Source organism: Salmo salar, chromosome 04 (genome assembly GCF_965601325.2).
Source record: "Salmo salar chromosome 04, fSalSal1, whole genome shotgun sequence".
NCBI lineage: Eukaryota > Metazoa > Chordata > Actinopteri > Salmoniformes > Salmonidae > Salmo > Salmo salar.
Window position 1 is genome coordinate 4,735,001 of NC_138294.1, and position 17,500 is coordinate 4,752,500.

Consider the following 17,500-nt stretch of genomic DNA (forward strand, 5'->3'; position numbering starts at 1 on the left):
CTCCCTTCCCCTCCTCTATCTGGACCATAAACAACTTTCTCTTGTTTCTCAACAGACATTGGCGATGACTGTGTTTGTGTATATGTGTGTGTGTGTGTGTGTGTTTGTGTGTGTGTGTGTGTGTGTGTGTGTGTGTGTGTGTGTGTGTGTGTGTAACTGGTGAGGCTCTATCTAGAGCAACGCTAGTTGCAGAAAATCATTCACACGGCTGTGTGCTTTGCAACAAACCGTGGAGCCAAACGTTGTGCGCAGCCCGGTGGTGGGCTAAGCTACCGGAGAAGTAGTCCGGTTCGTTAGGGGAAACCTTCTCAACTGTGTCGGTAGTATCGCGCTGTTATTACACCGTTTTGCCCGATCAGTGTGATGGTATACTGGTAGGCTAGTTAGATCACAGGCACGATTGACTTGACCACTATAGGGACCAGCGCTAGTCCAGCGCTAGTGTTCCCTGTAGCTCAGTTGGTAGAGCATGGTGTTTGCAACTCCAGGGTTGTGGGTTCGATTCCCACGGGGGGGCCAGTACGGAAAGAAAAAAAAAATGTATGAAATTGTAAGTCGCTCTGGATAAGAGCGTCTGCTAAATGACTAAAATGTAAAAGTAGTCTGTGGATGTGAGTTGAGTGTTGGGACGTTATGGAGACTAGTCTACTGAGTACCCTGTTATAGCTACTAACTAGTCTATTACCCTGTTATAGCTAATAACTAGGCTATTACCCTGTTATAGCTAATAACTAGGCTATTACCCTGTTATAGCTACTAACTAGTCTATTACCCTGTTATAGCTACTAACTAGGCTATTACCCTGTTATAGCTACTAACTATTACCCTGTTATAGCTACTAACTAGTCTATTACCCTGTTATAGCTACTAACTAGTCTATTACCCTGTTATAGCTACTAACTAGTCTATTACCCTGTTATAGCTACTAACTAGGCTATTACCCTGTTATAGCTACTAACTAGGCTATTACCCTGTTATAGCTACTAACTATTACCCTGTTATAGCTACTAACTATTACCCTGTTGTAGCTACTAACTATTACCCTGTTATAGCTACTAACTAGTCTATTACCCTGTTATAGCTACTAACTAATACCCTGTTATAGCTACTAACTAGTCTATTACCCTGTTATAGCTACTAACTAGTCTATTACCCTGTTATAGCTACTAACTAGGCTATTACCCTGTTATAGCTACTAACTATTACCCTGTTATAGACACTAACTATTACCCTGTTATAGCTACTAACTAGGCTATTACCCTGTTATAGCTACTAACTAGGCTATTACCCTGTTATAGCTACTAACTATTACCCTGTTATAGCTACTAACTATTACCCTGTTATAGCTACTAACTATTACCCTGTTATAGCTACTAACTAGTCTATTACCCTGTTATAGCTACTAACTAGGCTATTACCCTGTTATAGCTACTAACTATTACCCTGTTATAGCTACTAACTAGTCTATTACCCTGTTATAGCTACTAACTATTACCCTGTTATAGCTACTAACTAGTCTAATACCCTGTTATAGCTACTAACTATTACCCTGTTATAGCTACTAACTAGTCTATTACCCTGTTATAGCTACTAACTAGGCTATTACCCTGTTATAGCTACTAACTATTACCCTGTTATAGCTACTAACTATTACCCTGTTATAGCTACTAACTAGTCTATTACCCTGTTATAGCTACTAACTATTACCCTGTTATAGCTACTAACTAGTCTAATACCCTGTTATAGCTACTAACTATTACCCTGTTATAGCTACTAACTAGTCTATTACCCTGTTATAGCTACTAACTAGGCTATTACCCTGTTATAGCTACTAACTAGGCTATTACCCTGTTATAGCTACTAACTAGGCTATTACCCTGTTATAGCTACTAACTAGGCTATTACCCTGTTATAGCTACTAACTATTACCCTGTTATAGCTACTAACTAGTCTATTACCCTGTTATAGCTACTAACTAGGCTATTACCCTGTTATAGCTACTAACTATTACCCTGTTATAGCTACTAACTATTACCCTGTTATAGCTACTAACTATTACCCTGTTATAGCTACTAACTATTACCCTGTTATAGTTACTAACTATTACCCTGTTATAGCTACTAACTATTACCCTGTTATAGCTACTAACTAGGCTATTACCCTGTTATAGCTACTAACTATTACCCTGTTATAGCTACTAACTATTACCCTGTTATAGCTACTAACTAGGCTATTACCCTGTTATAGCTACTAACTAGGCTATTACCCTGTTATAGCTACTAACTAGGCTATTACCCTGTTATAGCTACTAACTAGGCTATTACCCTGTTATAGCTACTAACTAGTCTATTACCCTGTTATAGCTACTAACTATTACCCTGTTATAGCTACTAACTAGTCTATTACCCTGTTATAGCTACTAACTAGTCCCCCCCCCATGATTTCCTTTTCATGGGATGTTTACAGTGTTGTTGATGTCCCACTCTGTGATGGTATTCACCGTTAAGGGTGATTGGGCTTAAAGGATGCAGTTTTGTTCAGTTTTTTGTTGTTGTTGAGGCGACCCGATCAAATTCACATAGAAATTTGAGTTATAAATCAGTCATTCTCACTAACCAAATGAAACCTTTGCAGTTGAAAGGTTGTTCAGAGGCGTTAAATACGGAAGACACGTTTCAGTTGAATGCATTCAGTTGTACAACTGACTAGGTATCCCCCCTTTCCCTTTCCAACTGACTAGGTATCCCCCCTTTCCCTTTCCAACTGACTAGGTATCCCCCCTTTCCAACTGACTAGGTATCCCCCCTTTCCAACTGACTAGGTATCCCCCCTTTCCAACTGACTAGGTATCCCCCCTTTCCAACTGACTAGGTATCCCCATTTCCCTTTACAACTGACTAGGTATCCCCCCTTTCCCTTTCCAACTGACTAGGTATCCCCCTTTCCCTTTCCAACTGACTAGGTATCCCCCCTTTCCAACTGACTAGGTATCCCCATTTCCCTTTCCAACTGACTAGGTATCCCCATTTCCCTTTCCAACTGACTAGGTATCCCCCCTTTCCCTTTCCAACTGACTAGGTATCCCCATTTCCCTTTACAACTGACTAGGTATCCCCCCTTTCCCTTTCCAACTGACTAGGTATCCCCCATTTCCCTTTCCAACTGACTAGGTATCCCCCCTTTCCCTTTCCAACTGACTAGGTATCCCCCCTTTCCCTTTCCAACTGACTAGGTATCCCCATTTCCCTTTCCAACTGACTAGGTATCCCCCCTTTCCCTTTCCAACTGACTAGGTATCCCCCTTTCTCTTTCCAACTGACTAGGTATCCCCATTTCCCTTTCCAACTGACTAGCTATCCCCCCTTTCCAACTGACTAGGTATCCCCCCTTTCCAACTGACTAGGTATCCCCCCTTTCCCTTTCCAACTGACTAGGTATCCCCATTTCCCTTTCCAACTGACTAGGTATCCCCCCTTTCCCTTTCCAACTGACTAGGTATCCCCCTTTCCCTTTCCAACTGACTAGGTATCCCCCCTTTCCAACTGACTAGGTATCCCCCCTTTCCAACTGACTAGGTATCCCCCCTTTCCAACTGACTAGGTATCCCCCCTTTCCAACTGACTAGGTATCCCCCCTTTCCCTTTCCAACTGACTAGGTATCCCCCCTTTCCCTTTCCAACTGACTAGGTATCCCCCCCTTCCCTTTCCAACTGACTAGGTATCCCCCCTTTCCCTTTCCAACTGACTAGGTATCCCCCCTTTCCCTTTCCAACTGACTAGGTATCCCCCCTTTCCAACTGACTAGGTATCCCCATTTCCCTTTCCAACTGACTAGGTATCCCCCCTTTCCCTTTCCAACTGACTAGGTATCCCCCCTTTCCAACTGACTAGGTATCCCCCCTTTCCAACTGACTAGGTATCCCCCCTTTCCCTTTCCAACTGACTAGGTATCCCCCATTTCCCTTTCCAACTGACTAGGTATCCCCCCTTTCCCTTTCCAACTGACTAGGTATCCCCCCTTTCCCTTTCCAACTGACTAGGTATCCCCCCTTTCCCTTTCCAACTGACTAGGTATCCCCCTTTCCCTTTCCAACTGACTAGGTATCCAACCTTTCCCTTTCCAACTGACTAGGTATCCCCCCTTTCCCTTTCCAACTGACTAGGTATCCCCCCTTTCCAACTGACTAGGTATCCCCCCTTTCCCTTTACAACTGACTAGGTATCCCCCCTTTCCCTTTCCAACTGACTAGGTATCCCCCCTTTCCAACTGACTAGGTATCCCCCCTTTCCCTTTCCAACTGACTAGGTATCCCCCCTTTCCAACTGACTAGGTATCCCCCCTTTCCCTTTCCAACTGACTAGGTATCCCCCCTTTCCCTTTCCAACTGACTAGGTATCCCCCCTTTCCCTTTCCAACTGACTAGGTATCCCCCTTTCCCTTTCCAACTGACTAGGTATCCCCCCTTTCCAACTGACTAGGTATCCCCCCTTTCCAACTGACTAGGTATCCCCCCTTTCCAACTGACTAGGTATCCCCCCTTTCCAACTGACTAGGTATCCCCCCTTTCCCTTTCCAACTGACTAGTTACCCCCCTTTCCAACTGACTAGGTATCCCCCCTTTCCAACTGACTAGGTATCCCCCCTTTCCCTTTCCAACTGACTAGGTATCCCCCCTTTCCCTTTACAACTGACTAGGTATCCCCCCTTTCCCTTTCCAACTGACTAGGTATCCCCCCTTTCCCTTTCCAACTGACTAGGTATCCCCCCTTTCCCTTTCCAACTGACTAGGTATCCCCCCTTTCCAACTGACTAGGTATCCCCATTTCCCTTTCCAACTGACTAGGTATCCCTCCTTTCCAACTGACTAGGTATCCCCATTTCCCTTTCCAACTGACTAGGTATCCCCCCTTTCCCTTTCCAACTGACTAGGTATCCCTCCTTTCCAAGTGACTAGGTATCCCCCCTTTCCAACTGACTAGGTATCCCCCCTTTCCCTTTCCAACTGACTAGGTATCCCCCCTTTCCAACTGACTAGGTATCCCCCTTTCCCTTTCCAACTGACTAGGTATCCCCCCTTTCCAACTGACTAGGTATCCCCCCTTTCCCTTTCCAACTGACTAGGTATCCCCCCTTTCCCTTTCCAACTGACTAGGTATCCCCCCTTTCCCTTTCCAACTGACTAGGTATCCCCCCTTTCCAACTGACTAGGTATCCCCTTTCCCTTTCCAACTGACTAGGTATCCCCCCTTTCCCTTTCCAACTGACTAGGTATCCCCATTTCCCTTTCCAACTGACTAGGTATCCCCCTTTCCCTTTCCAACTGACTAGGTATCCCCATTTCCCTTTCCAACTGACTAGGTATCCCCATTTCCCTTTCCAACTGACTAGGTATCCCCCATTTCCCTTTCCAACTGACTAGGTATCCCCATTTCCCTTTCCAACTGACTAGGTATCCCCCATTTCCCTTTCCAACTGACTAGGTATCCCCATTTCCCTTTCCAACTGACTAGGTATCCCCATTTCCCTTTCCAACTGACTAGGTATCCCCCCTTTCCCTTTCCAACTGACTAGGTATCCCCCCTTCCCAACTGACTAGGTATCCCCCCTTTCCCTTTCCAACTGACTAGGTATCCCCCCTTTCCCTTTACAACTGACTAGGTATCCCCCCTTTCCCTTTCCAACTGACTAGGTATCCCCCCTTTCCCTTTCCAACTGACTAGGTATCCCCCCTTTCCCTTTCCAACTGACTAGGTATCCCCCCTTTCCAACTGACTAGGTATCCCCCCTTTCCCTTTCCAACTGACTAGGTATCCCCCTTTCCCTTTCCAACTGACTAGGTATCCCCCCTTTCCAACTGACTAGGTATCCCCCCTTTCCAACTGACTAGGTATCCCCCCTTTCCCTTTCCAACTGACTAGGTATCCCCCCTTTCCCTTTCCAACTGACTAGGTATCCCCATTTCCCTTTCCAACTGACTAGGTATCCCCCCTTCCCTTTCCAACTGACTAGGTATCCCCATTTCCCTTTCCAACTGACTAGGTATCCCTCCTTTCCAACTGACTAGGTATCCCCCCTTTCCCTTTCCAACTGACTAGGTATCCCCATTTCCCTTTCCAACTGACTAGGTATCCCTCCTTTCCAACTGACTAGGTATCCCCCCTTTCCCTTTCCAACTGACTAGGTATCCCCCCTTTCCAAATGACTAGGTATCCCCCTTTCCCTTTCCAACTGACTAGGTATCCCCCCTTTCCCTTTCCAACTGACTAGGTATCCCCCTTTCCCTTTCCAACTGACTAGGTATCCCCCTTTCCCTTTCCAACTGACTAGGTATCCCCCTTTCCCTTTCCAACTGACTAGGTATCCCCCATTTCCCTTTCCAACTGACTAGGTATCCCCATTTCCCTTCCCAACTGACTAGGTATCCCCCCTTTCCCTTTCCAACTGACTAGGTATCCCCATTTCCCTTCCCAACTGACTAGGTATCCCCATTTCCCTTTCCAACTGACTAGGTATCCCCCCTTTCCCTTTCCAAATGACTAGGTATCCCCATTTCCCTTCCCAACTGACTAGGTATCCCCATTTCCCTTTCCAACTGACTAGGTATCCCCCTTTCCCTTTCCAACTGACTAGGTATCCCCCCTTTCCCTTTCCAACTGACTAGGTATCCCCCATTTCCCTTTCCAACTGACTAGGTATCCCCATTTCCCTTCCCAACTGACTAGGTATCCCCATTTCCCTTTCCAACTGACTAGGTATCCCCCCTTTCCCTTTCCAAATGACTAGGTATCCCCATTTCCCTTCCCAACTGACTAGGTATCCCCATTTCCCTTTCCAACTGACTAGGTATCCCCCTTTCCCTTTCCAACTGACTAGGTATCCCCCCTTTCCAACTGACTAGGTATCCCCCCTTTCCCTTTCCAACTGACTAGGTATCCCCCCTTTCCAACTGACTAGGTATCCCCCCTTTCCCTTTCCAACTGACTAGGTATCCCTCCTTTCCAACTGACTAGGTATCCCCCCTTTCCCTTTCCAACTGACTAGGTATCCCCCTTTCCCTTTCCAACTGACTAGGTATCCCCCCTTTCCAACTGACTAGGTATCCCCATTTCCCTTTCCAACTGAATAGGTATCCCCCTTTCCCTTTCCAACTGACTAGGTATCCCCATTTCCCTTTCCAACTGAATAGGTATCCCCCTTTCCCTTTCCAACTGACTAGGTATCCCTCCTTTCCCTTTCCAACTGACTAGGTATCCCCCATTTCCCTTTCCAACTGACTAGGTATCCCCCTTTCCAACTGACTAGATATCCCCCCTTTCCCTTTCCAACTGACTAGGTATCCCCCCTTTCCCTTTCCAACTGACTAGGTATCCCCCCTTTCCCTTTCCAACTGACTAGGTATCCCCATTTCCCTTCCCAACTGACTAGGTATCCCCATTTCCCTTTCCAACTGACTAGGTATCCCCATTTCCCTTCCCAACTGACTAGGTATCCCCATTTCCCTTTCCAACTGACTAGGTATCCCCCTTTCCCTTTCCAACTGACTAGGTATCCCCCATTTCCCTTTCCAACTGACTAGGTATCCCCATTTCCCTTTCCAACTGACTAGGTATCCCCATTTCCCTTCCCAACTGACTAGGTATCCCCATTTCCCTTTCCAACTGACTAGGTATCCCCCCTTTCCAACTGACTAGGTATCCCCATTTCCCTTTCCAACTGACTAGGTATCCCCCCTTTCCCTTTCCAAATGACTAGGTATCCCCATTTCCCTTCCCAACTGACTAGGTATCCCCATTTCCCTTTCCAACTGACTAGGTATCCCCCCTTTCCCTTTCCAACTGACTAGGTATCCCCCATTTCCCTTTCCAACTGACTAGGTATCCCCATTTCCCTTCCCAACTGACTAGGTATCCCCATTTCCCTTTCCAACTGACTAGGTATCCCCCCTTTCCCTTTCCAAATGACTAGGTATCCCCATTTCCCTTTCCAACTGACTAGGTATCCCCCCTTTCCCTTTCCAACTGACTAGGTATCCCCATTTCCCTTTCCAACTGACTAGGTATCCCCATTTCCCTTTCCAACTGACTAGGTATCCCCCATTTCCCTTTCCAACTGACTAGGTATCCCCCCTTTCCCTTTCCAACTGACTAGGTATCCCCCCTTTCCCTTTCCAACTGACTAGGTATCCGCCTTTTCCCTTTCCAACTGACTAGGTATCCCCCCTTTCCCTTTCCAACTGACTAGGTATCCCCCCTTTCCAACTGACTAGGTATCCCCATTTCCCTTTCCAACTGACTAGGTATCCCCCCTTTCCCTTTCCAACTGACTAGGTATCCCTCCTTTCCAACTGACTAGATATCCCCCCTTTCCCTTTCCAACTGACTAGGTATCCCCCCTTTCCAACTGACTAGGTATCCCCCTTTCCCTTTCCAACTGACTAGGTATCCCCCTTTCCCTTTCCAACTGACTAGGTATCCCCCCTTTCCAACTGACTAGGTATCCCCCTTTCCAACTGACTAGGTATCCCCCCTTTCCAACTGACTAGGTATCCCCCTCCTTTCCAACTGACTAGGTATCCCCATTTCCCTTTCCAACTGACTAGGTATCCCCATTTCCCTTTCCAACTGACTAGGTATCCCCCCTTTCCCTTTCCAACTGACTAGGTATCCCCCCTTTCCCTTTCCAACTGACTAGGTATCCCCCCTTTCCCTTTCCAACTGACTAGGTATCCCCCCTTTCCCTTTCCAACTGACTAGGTATCCCCCTTTCCCTTTCCAACTGACTAGGTATCCCCCCTTTCCCTTTCCAACTGACTAGGTATCCCCCCTTTCCAACTGACTAGGTATCCCCCCTTTCCCTTTCCAACTGACTAGGTATCCCCCCTTTCCCTTTCCAACTGACTAGGTATCCCCCCTTTCCCTTTCCAACTGACTAGGTATCCCCCCTTTCCAACTGACTAGGTATCCCCCTTTCCCTTTCCAACTGACTAGGTATCCCCCCTTTCCCTTTCCAACTCTCATTTTGTAGACTAGCCTACCTGCACAGCCTACCCTCCTCTTATCCATAATACTCTCATTTTGTAGACTAGCCTACCTGCACGCCTTCCCTCCTCTTATCCATAATACTCTCATTTTGTAGACTAGCCTACCTGCACAGCCTACCCTCCTCTTATCCATAATACTCTCATTTTGTAGACTAGCCTACCTGCACAGCCTACCCTCCTCTTATCCATAATACTCTCATTTTGTAGACTAGCCTACCTGCACAGCCTACCCTCCTCTTATCCATAATACTCTCATTTTGTAGACTAGCCTACCTGCACGGCCTACCCTCCTCTTATCCATAATACTCTCATTTTGTAGACTAGCCTACCTGCACAGCCTACCCTCCTCTTATCCATAATACTCTCATTTTGTAGACTAGCCTACCTGCACAGCCTACCCTCCTCTTATCCATAATACTCTCATTTTGTAGACTAGCCTACCTGCACAGCCTACCCTCCTCTTATCCATAATACTCTCATTTTGTAGACTAGCCTACCTGCACAGCCTACCCTCCTCTTATCCATAATACTCTCATTTTGTAGACTAGCCTACCTGCACAGCCTACCCTCCTCTTATCCATAATACTCTCATTTTGTAGACTAGCCTACCTGCACAGCCTACCCTCCTCTTATCCATAATACTCTCATTTTGTAGACTAGCCTACCTGCACAGCCTACCCTCCTCTTATCCATAATACTCTCATTTTGTAGACTAGCCTACCTGCACAGCCTACCCTCCTCTTATCCATAATACTCTCATTTTGTAGACTAGCCTACCTGCACAGTCTACCCTCCTCTTATCCATAATACTCTCATTTTGTAGACTAGCCTACCTGCACAGCCTACCCTCCTCTTATCCATAATACTCTATTAGCCACCAAGTGCTAACAGTCAGTATCTAAATATAATGTGTGAAATGCTTGATAGTGTCTGTGATGTAAACAGAGACGTTTGCTTTCTTGGGGACCTGAATATCGACTGGTTTTCATCGAGCTGTCCGCTCAAGAGGAAGCTTCTCGCTGTAACCAGTGCCTGTAATCAGGTTCGGGTTATTAATCAACCCTACCAAAAGGGTGTTTACAAAACACTACAGGAACAAGATCGTCCACATGTATCGATCACATGTTTATTAATACTGTAGAACCTTTTGTTCTGAAGCTGTATCCGTACCCATTGGATGCAGTGATCACGATATAGCGGACATATCCAGGAAAGACAAAGTTCCAACAGCTGGGGCCTAAAAATAGTGTGTAAGAGATCATACAACATTTTTAGCTGTGACTCTTATGTGGACGATGTTAAAAAAATATTTGTTGGTCTGATGTGATTAAATGAGGAGTTTCCAGACGCTGCACTTGATGTATTTATGAAATTGCTTCTGTCCCGATTATTGATGAACATGAAACCTGTTAAGAAACGGACTGTTAGAACTGTTAAGGCTCCGTGGATTGACGAGGAATTAAAAAAAAAAAAAAACCCTGTATGATTGAAAGAGATGGGGGGCAAAAGGAAGTGGCTAATAAGTCTGGCTGTACATCTGACTGGCTGAGACTTCCTGCAAAAAGTGAGAAATTATGTGACTAAAACTCAACAAAAAGGAGAAGAACCTGTATTATGAATCCAAGATCAATGATATAAAGAATGATGGGGAAAAAAAAACTTTGCAGTACTTTTAAAATGAAATTATGGGCAGAAAGACAAATTCAACTCCGTCTTTCATCGAATCAGACGGCTTTATTCATCACAAAAAAAAACATTTGATGTTGCCAATTATTTAAATGATTATTTCATTGGCAAAGTGGGCAAACTTAAGGCAGGAAATGCCCACGACAAACAGTGAGCAATTATATTCATGCATAATCAGAGGCAGGTGTCTTTCGCTGTCTCTGATTGGAAGTGCAAGTTTGAATTTTATAAAGTTAGTATAGGTAGCTGAGACTCCATTCTTTCCGAGTCGGTGTGTCACGTCGTAGCTGAGACTCCATTCTTTCCGAGTCGGTGTGTCATGTCGTAGCTGAGACTCCATTCTTTCCGAGTCAGTGTGTCATGTCGTAGCTGAGACTCCATTCTTTCCGAGTCAGTGTGTCATGTCGTAGCTGAGACTCCATTCTTTCCGAGTCGGTGTGTCACGTCGTAGCTGAGACTCCATTCTTTCCGAGTCGGTGTGTCATGTCGTTACTGAGACTTCATTCTTTCTGAGTCGGTGTGTCATGTCGTAGCTGAGACTCCATTCTTTCTGAGTCAGTGTGTCATGTCGTTACTGAGACTCCATTCTTTCCGAGTCAGTGTGTCACGTCGTAACTGAGACTCCATTCTTACTGCAGACGTGGTTTAATGTTAATTCAGAGCAGATATTTAGCAGAGTTTTAGGAAAACGTGGACACGCTAAAAACTGCGGGAGATTTTTCTTTTCGTCTTCACAGTTCTTACAGTAAACGTTGTTGTAAAATATTCAGTTTACATTTTTAAAAGTTGTCCTTCTGCGTAGAGTTGTATGGCTTGTTAAACTTTGAAATCAATTTTTTTGGTTTTGTTTGGCAAACATTCAAAGTGAAAAATGTTTGTCTTAGCTGATCCGTCACAGTGGAACTGTGCTGTTTGTCCTTCTGTTAATGGCCTGTTTATGTTGCAAGGGCTTCTGGGAAATGAATATAAATAACATTCCTGTAAACAACTTTCCTGTGTTCTGAAGATTTATAAATGTTTTGGCCTTGTAAACTTGGACACTGAACCTCCAGAGTTTTCTAAATGATGACTCCTTGTGGATGAAAGGATATGTTGTGTGTTTCTGTGCATCTTCTGCACTTTTGCCATGCAGTCATTCTCTCTCTCTCTCTCTCTCTCTCTTCCCTCTCTCTCTCTCTCTTCCCTCTCTCTTTCTCTCTCTCTCTCTCTCTCTCTCTCTCTCTCTCTCTTCTCTCTCTCTCTCTCCTTCTCTCTCTCTCTCTCTTCCCTCTCTCTCTCTCTCTCTCTCTGTCTCTCTCTCTTCTCTCTCTCTCTCTCTCTGCTCTCTCTCTTCTCTCTCTCTCTCTCTCTCTCCTTCTCTCTCTCTTCTCTCTCTCTCTCTCTCTCTCTCTCTCCTTCCTCTCTCTCTCTCTCTCTCTCTCTCTTCCCTCTCTCTCTCTCCTCTCTCTCTTCTCTCTCTTCTCTCTCTCTCTTCTCTCTCTCTCTCTCCCTTTCTCTCTTCTCTCTCATCTTCCCTCTCTCTCCCTCTCTCTCTCTCTCTCTCCCTCTCTCTTCTCTCTCTCTCTCTCTCTCTCTCTCTCTCTCTCTCTTCTCTCTCTCTCTCTCTCCTTCTCTCTCTCTCTCTCTCCCTCTCTCTCTCTCTCTCTCTGTCTCTCTCTCTCTCTCCCTCTCTCTCTCTCTCTCTCTCTCTTCTCTCTCTTCTCTCTCTCTTCTCTCTCTCTCTCTCCCTTTCTCTCTTCTCTCTCCATCTTCCCTCTCTCTCTCTGTCTCTCTGTCTCTCTGTCTCTCTCTCTCTCTCTCTTCCTGGTCTGCAGTGTGTGTCTCTGTCCAGACCCTGGTCTGCAGTGTCTCTGTCCAGGGGACATGATGTCATTGCTAATAGCAGAGAGCTCTCTGGTTGCTAAGGTATTTTATATTCCCTTCCCCCTCCTCTCTCTCTCAGTTCAATTCAGTTTCATTTCAATTCAGTTTCATTTCAATTTCATTTCAGTTTCATTTCAATTTCATTTCAATTTCATTTCAGTTTCAGAGTCTCAATTTGTTGTTTGTCCCATTTTGTGAATTCTTGGTTGGTGAGCGGACCCCAGACCTCACAACTTTTCAAATACAAAGATTCAAGTAATTTTAGCCAGATCCTAATTGGTAGGTCGAGTTTTATGTTCCTTTTATATTTGTGGTCCTGGCGACTGGACCTTTTTTGGAACACCAATATTTTGGTCTTACTGATATTTACTGTCAGGGCCCAGGTCTGTCAGGGCCCAGGTCTGTCAGGGCCCAGGTCTGACAGAATCTGTGCAGAAGATCTAGGTGCTGCTGTGAGGACCTCCTTGGTTGGGGACAGATCTAGGTGTTGCTGTGGGCCCTCCTTGGTTGGGGACAGATCTAGGTGCTGCTGTAGGGCCCTCCTTGGTTGGGGACAGATCTAGGTGCTGCTGTAGGCCCTCCTTGGTTGGGGGACAGATCTAGGTGCTGCTGTAGGCCCTCCTTGGTTGGGGGACAGATCTAGGTGCTGCTGTAGGCCCTCCTTGGTTGGGGGACAGATCTAGGTGCTGCTGTAGGCCCTCCTTGGTTGGGGACAGATCTAGGTGCTGCTGTAGGCCCTCCTTGGTTGGGGACAGATCTAGGTGCTGCTGTAGGCCCTCCTTGGTTGGGGACAGATCTAGGTGCTGCTGTAGGCCCTCCTTGGTTGGGGACAGATCTAGGTGCTGCTGTAGGCCCTCCTTGGTTGGGGACAGATCTAGGTGCTGCTGTAGGTCCTCCTTGGTTGGGGACAGATCTAGGTGCTGCTGTAGGCCCTCCTTGGTTGGGGACAGATCTAGGTGCTGCTGTAGGCCCTCCTTGGTTGGGGACAGATCTAGGTGCTGCTGTAGGCCCTCCTTGGTTGGGGACAGATCTAGGTGCTGCTGTAGGCCCTCCTTGGTTGGGGACAGAAGCACCAGATCATCAGGAAACAGTAGACATTTGACTTCAGATTCTAGTAGGGTGAGGGCCGGGTGCTGCAGACTGTTCTAGTGCCCTCGCCAATACATTGATATAAATGTTGAAGAGGGTGGGGCTTAAGCTGCATCCCTGTCTCACCCCACGGCCCTGTGGGAAGAAATGTGTGATTTTTTGTTGCCAATTTTAACTGCCCACTTGTTGTTTGTGTACATGAATGTTATAATGTCGTATGTTTTTCCCCCCAACACCACTTTCCATCCATTTGTATAGCAGACCCTCAGACCCTCAGACCCTCAGACCCTCAGGCCCTCAGACCCTCAGACCCTCAGACCCTCAGACCCTCAGACCCTCAGGCCCTCAGGCCCTCAGGCCCTCAGACCCTCAGACCCCTCAGACCCTCAGACCCTCAGACCCTCATGCCCTCAGACCCTCAGACCCTCAGACCCTCAGACCCTCAGACCCTCAGGCCAAATTGAGTCGAAAGCTTTTTTTGAAATCAACAAAGCCTGAGAAGACTTTGCCTTTGTTTTGGTTTGTTTGTTTGTCAGTTAGGGTTTGCAGGGTGAATACGTGGTCTGTTGTACGGTAATTTGGTAAAAAGACAATTGGACATTTGCTCAGAACATTGTTTTCACTGAGGAAATGTACAAGTCTGCTGTTAATGATAATGCAGAGGATTATCCCAAGGTTGCTGTTGACGCATATCCCACGGTAGTTATTGGGGTCAAATTTGTCTCCACTTTTGTGGATTGGGGGTGATCAGTCCTTTGTTCCAAATATTAGGGAAGATGCCAGAGCTGAGGATGATGTTAAAGAGTTTAAGTATAGCCAATTGTAATTTGTGGTCTGTATATTTGATCATTTCATTGAGGATACCGTCAACACCACAGACCTTTTTGGGTTGGAGGGTTTTGTATTTTGTCCTGTTGTTCATTCAATGTAATTGGAGAATCCAGTGGGTTCTGGTCGTCTTTAACCTCTCTGGGCTAGGTGGGATGACCGGTGGGACGACCCACTCTATTCAAACAGCCAGTGGAACAGCGTGGTGCGAAATACAAAAAAACCTCAAAAATGCAATAATTTCAATTTTTCAAAAATACGACTATTTTACACCATTTTAAAGATAAGACTCTCGTTAATCTAACCACATTGTCCGATTTCAAAAAGGCTTTACAGCGAAAGCAAAACATTCGATTATGTTAGGAGAGTACATAGACCAAAATAATCACACAGCCATTTTCCAAGCTAGCATATATGTCACAAAAACCCAAAACACAGCTAAATGAAGCACTAACCTTTGATCTTCATCAGATGACACTCCTAGGACATTATGTTACACAATACATGCATGTTTTGTTCAATCAAGTTCATATTTACATCCAAAACCAGCTTTTTACATTAGCATGTGATGTTCAGAACTAGCATTCCCACCGAACACTTCCGGTGAATTTACTAAATTACTCATCATAAACATTGACAAAATACATAACAATTATTTAAAGAATTATAGATACAGAACTCCTTTATGCAATCGCTATGTCAGATTTTAAAATAGCTTTTCGGTAAAAGCACATTTTTCAATATTCTGAGTACATAACTCAGCCATCACGGCTAGCTTATTTGACACCCGCCAAGTTCGGGGCTCACTAAACTCAGAATTACTATTAGAAATATTGTATTACCTTTGCTGATCTTCGTCAGAATGCACTCCCAGGACTGCTACTTCCACAAGAAATGTTGTTTTTGTTCCAAATAATCCATAGTTATGTCCAAATACCTCTGTTTTGTTTGTGCGTTCAGGTCACTATCCAAAGGGTATCGCGCGAGTGCATTTCGAGACCAAAAAATTCTAAATGTTCCATTACCGTACTTAGAAGCATGTCAAACGCTGTTTAAAATCTATTTTTATGGTATTTTTCTCGTAAAATAGCGATAATATTCCAACCGGACAATAGTGTATTCATTCAAAGAGGAAAAGAAAAAACAGCGTGCTCGCGTGACCGCGCATATCCAATCTCTTTGTCACCAGGCAGACCACTGAGAAACTGAGCTACTATACTCTGCCCAGAGACAGGAGACGCCTCAATCCGCTTTCTGAAGGCTTTAGAGAGCCAATGGAAGCCTTAGAAAGTGCAACGTCACCCCACAGATACTGGAGTTTCGATAGAGAATCAAAAGCAGAACTACAAATTCTCAGACAGGCCACTTCCTGCTTGGAGTTTTCTCAGGTTTTTGCCTGCCATATGAGTTCTGTTATACTCACAGACACCATTCAAACAGTTTTAGAAACTTCAGAGTGTTTTCTATCCAAATATACTATTAATATGCATATTCTCATTTCTGGGAAAGAGTAGTAACCAGTTTAAATCGGGTACGTTTTTTATCCGGCCGTGAAAATACTGCCCCCTAGCCCAGACAGGTTAATAGTTGATTCTAAGATTTGTATTTGATCATGTATATGTTTTTGCTGTTTGTTCTTTGTTATAGATCCAATCAGATTGGAGAAGTGGTTCATCCACACATCTCCGTTTTGGATAGATAACTATCCGTGTTGTTGTTTGTTTAGTGTTTGGAGAAGTGGTTCATCCAGACATCTCCGTTTTGGATAGATAACTATCCGTGTTGTTGTTTGTTTAGTGTTTTGGAGAAGTGGTTCATCCACACATCTCCGTTTTGGATAGATAACTATCCGTGTTGTTGTTTGTTTAGTGTTTGGAGAAGTGGTTCATCCACACATCTCCGTTTTGGATAGATAACTATCCGTGTTGTTGTTTGTTTAGTGTTTTCCAATTGTCCCAGAAGTGGTTCGATTCTATTGATTCTTCAGTTACATTGAGGTGATTTCTGACGTGCTGTTCCTTCTTTCTCCGTAGTGTATTTCTGTATTGTTTTAGTGATTCACCGTAGTGAAGGACTAGACTCAGGTTTTCTGGGTCTCTGTGTTTTGGGTTGGAAAAGGTTTCTCTATTTCTCTCTTAGGCTTTTTGCATTCTTCATCAAACCATTTGTCATTGTTGTTCATTTTCTTTGGTTTTCTGTTTGACATGTTTAGATTTGAAGCTGAGAGGTCAAATTTACTGTTTAGGTTTTCTACTGCCAAGTTTACACCTTCACTACTACAGTGGAACGTTTTGTCCAGGAAGTTGTCTAGAAGGGTTTGTTGTTGTCTAATTGATTTTTGGTAAATTTCCACACTACTTTCCTTCCATCTATAGTATTTCTTAATATTACTCAGTTCCTTTGGCTTTGATGCCTCATGATTGAATATTGCTCTGTTCAAGTAGACTGTAATTTCGCTGTGATCTGATAGGGGTGTCAGTGGGCTGACTGTGATCTGATAGGGGGGTCAGTGGGCTGACTGTGAACGCTCTGAGAGACTCTGGGTTGAGGTCAGTGATAAAGTACTCTACAGTACTACTGCCAAGAGATGAGCTATCTATTCCCTATATAGTGCACTACCTTTATAGCACCCTATTCCCTATATAGTGCACTACCTTTATAGCACCCTATTCCCTATATAGTGCACTACCTTTGTAGCACCCTATTCCCTATATAGTGCACTACCTTTAATGCACCCTATTCCCTATATAGTGCACTACCTTTATAGCAAAATATATAGTGCACTACCTTTGTAGCACCCTATTCCCTATATAGTGCACTACCTTTATATGCACCCTATTCCCTATATAGTGCACTACCTTTATAGCAACCCTATATAGTGCACTACCTTTATAGCACCCTATTCCCTATATAGTGCACTACCTTTATAGAACCCTATTCCCTATATAGTGCACTACCTTTATAGAACCCTATTCCCTATATAGTGCACTACC

The 17,500-nt window shown here is 44.9% G+C and overlaps 1 protein-coding gene across 1 annotated transcript in view; it reads left to right on the plus strand.

The window, feature by feature from the left end:
* LOC106594275 (uncharacterized) overlaps positions 1-17,500 on the plus strand; it is a 58,978-nt gene that overhangs the window by 786 nt on the left and 40,692 nt on the right.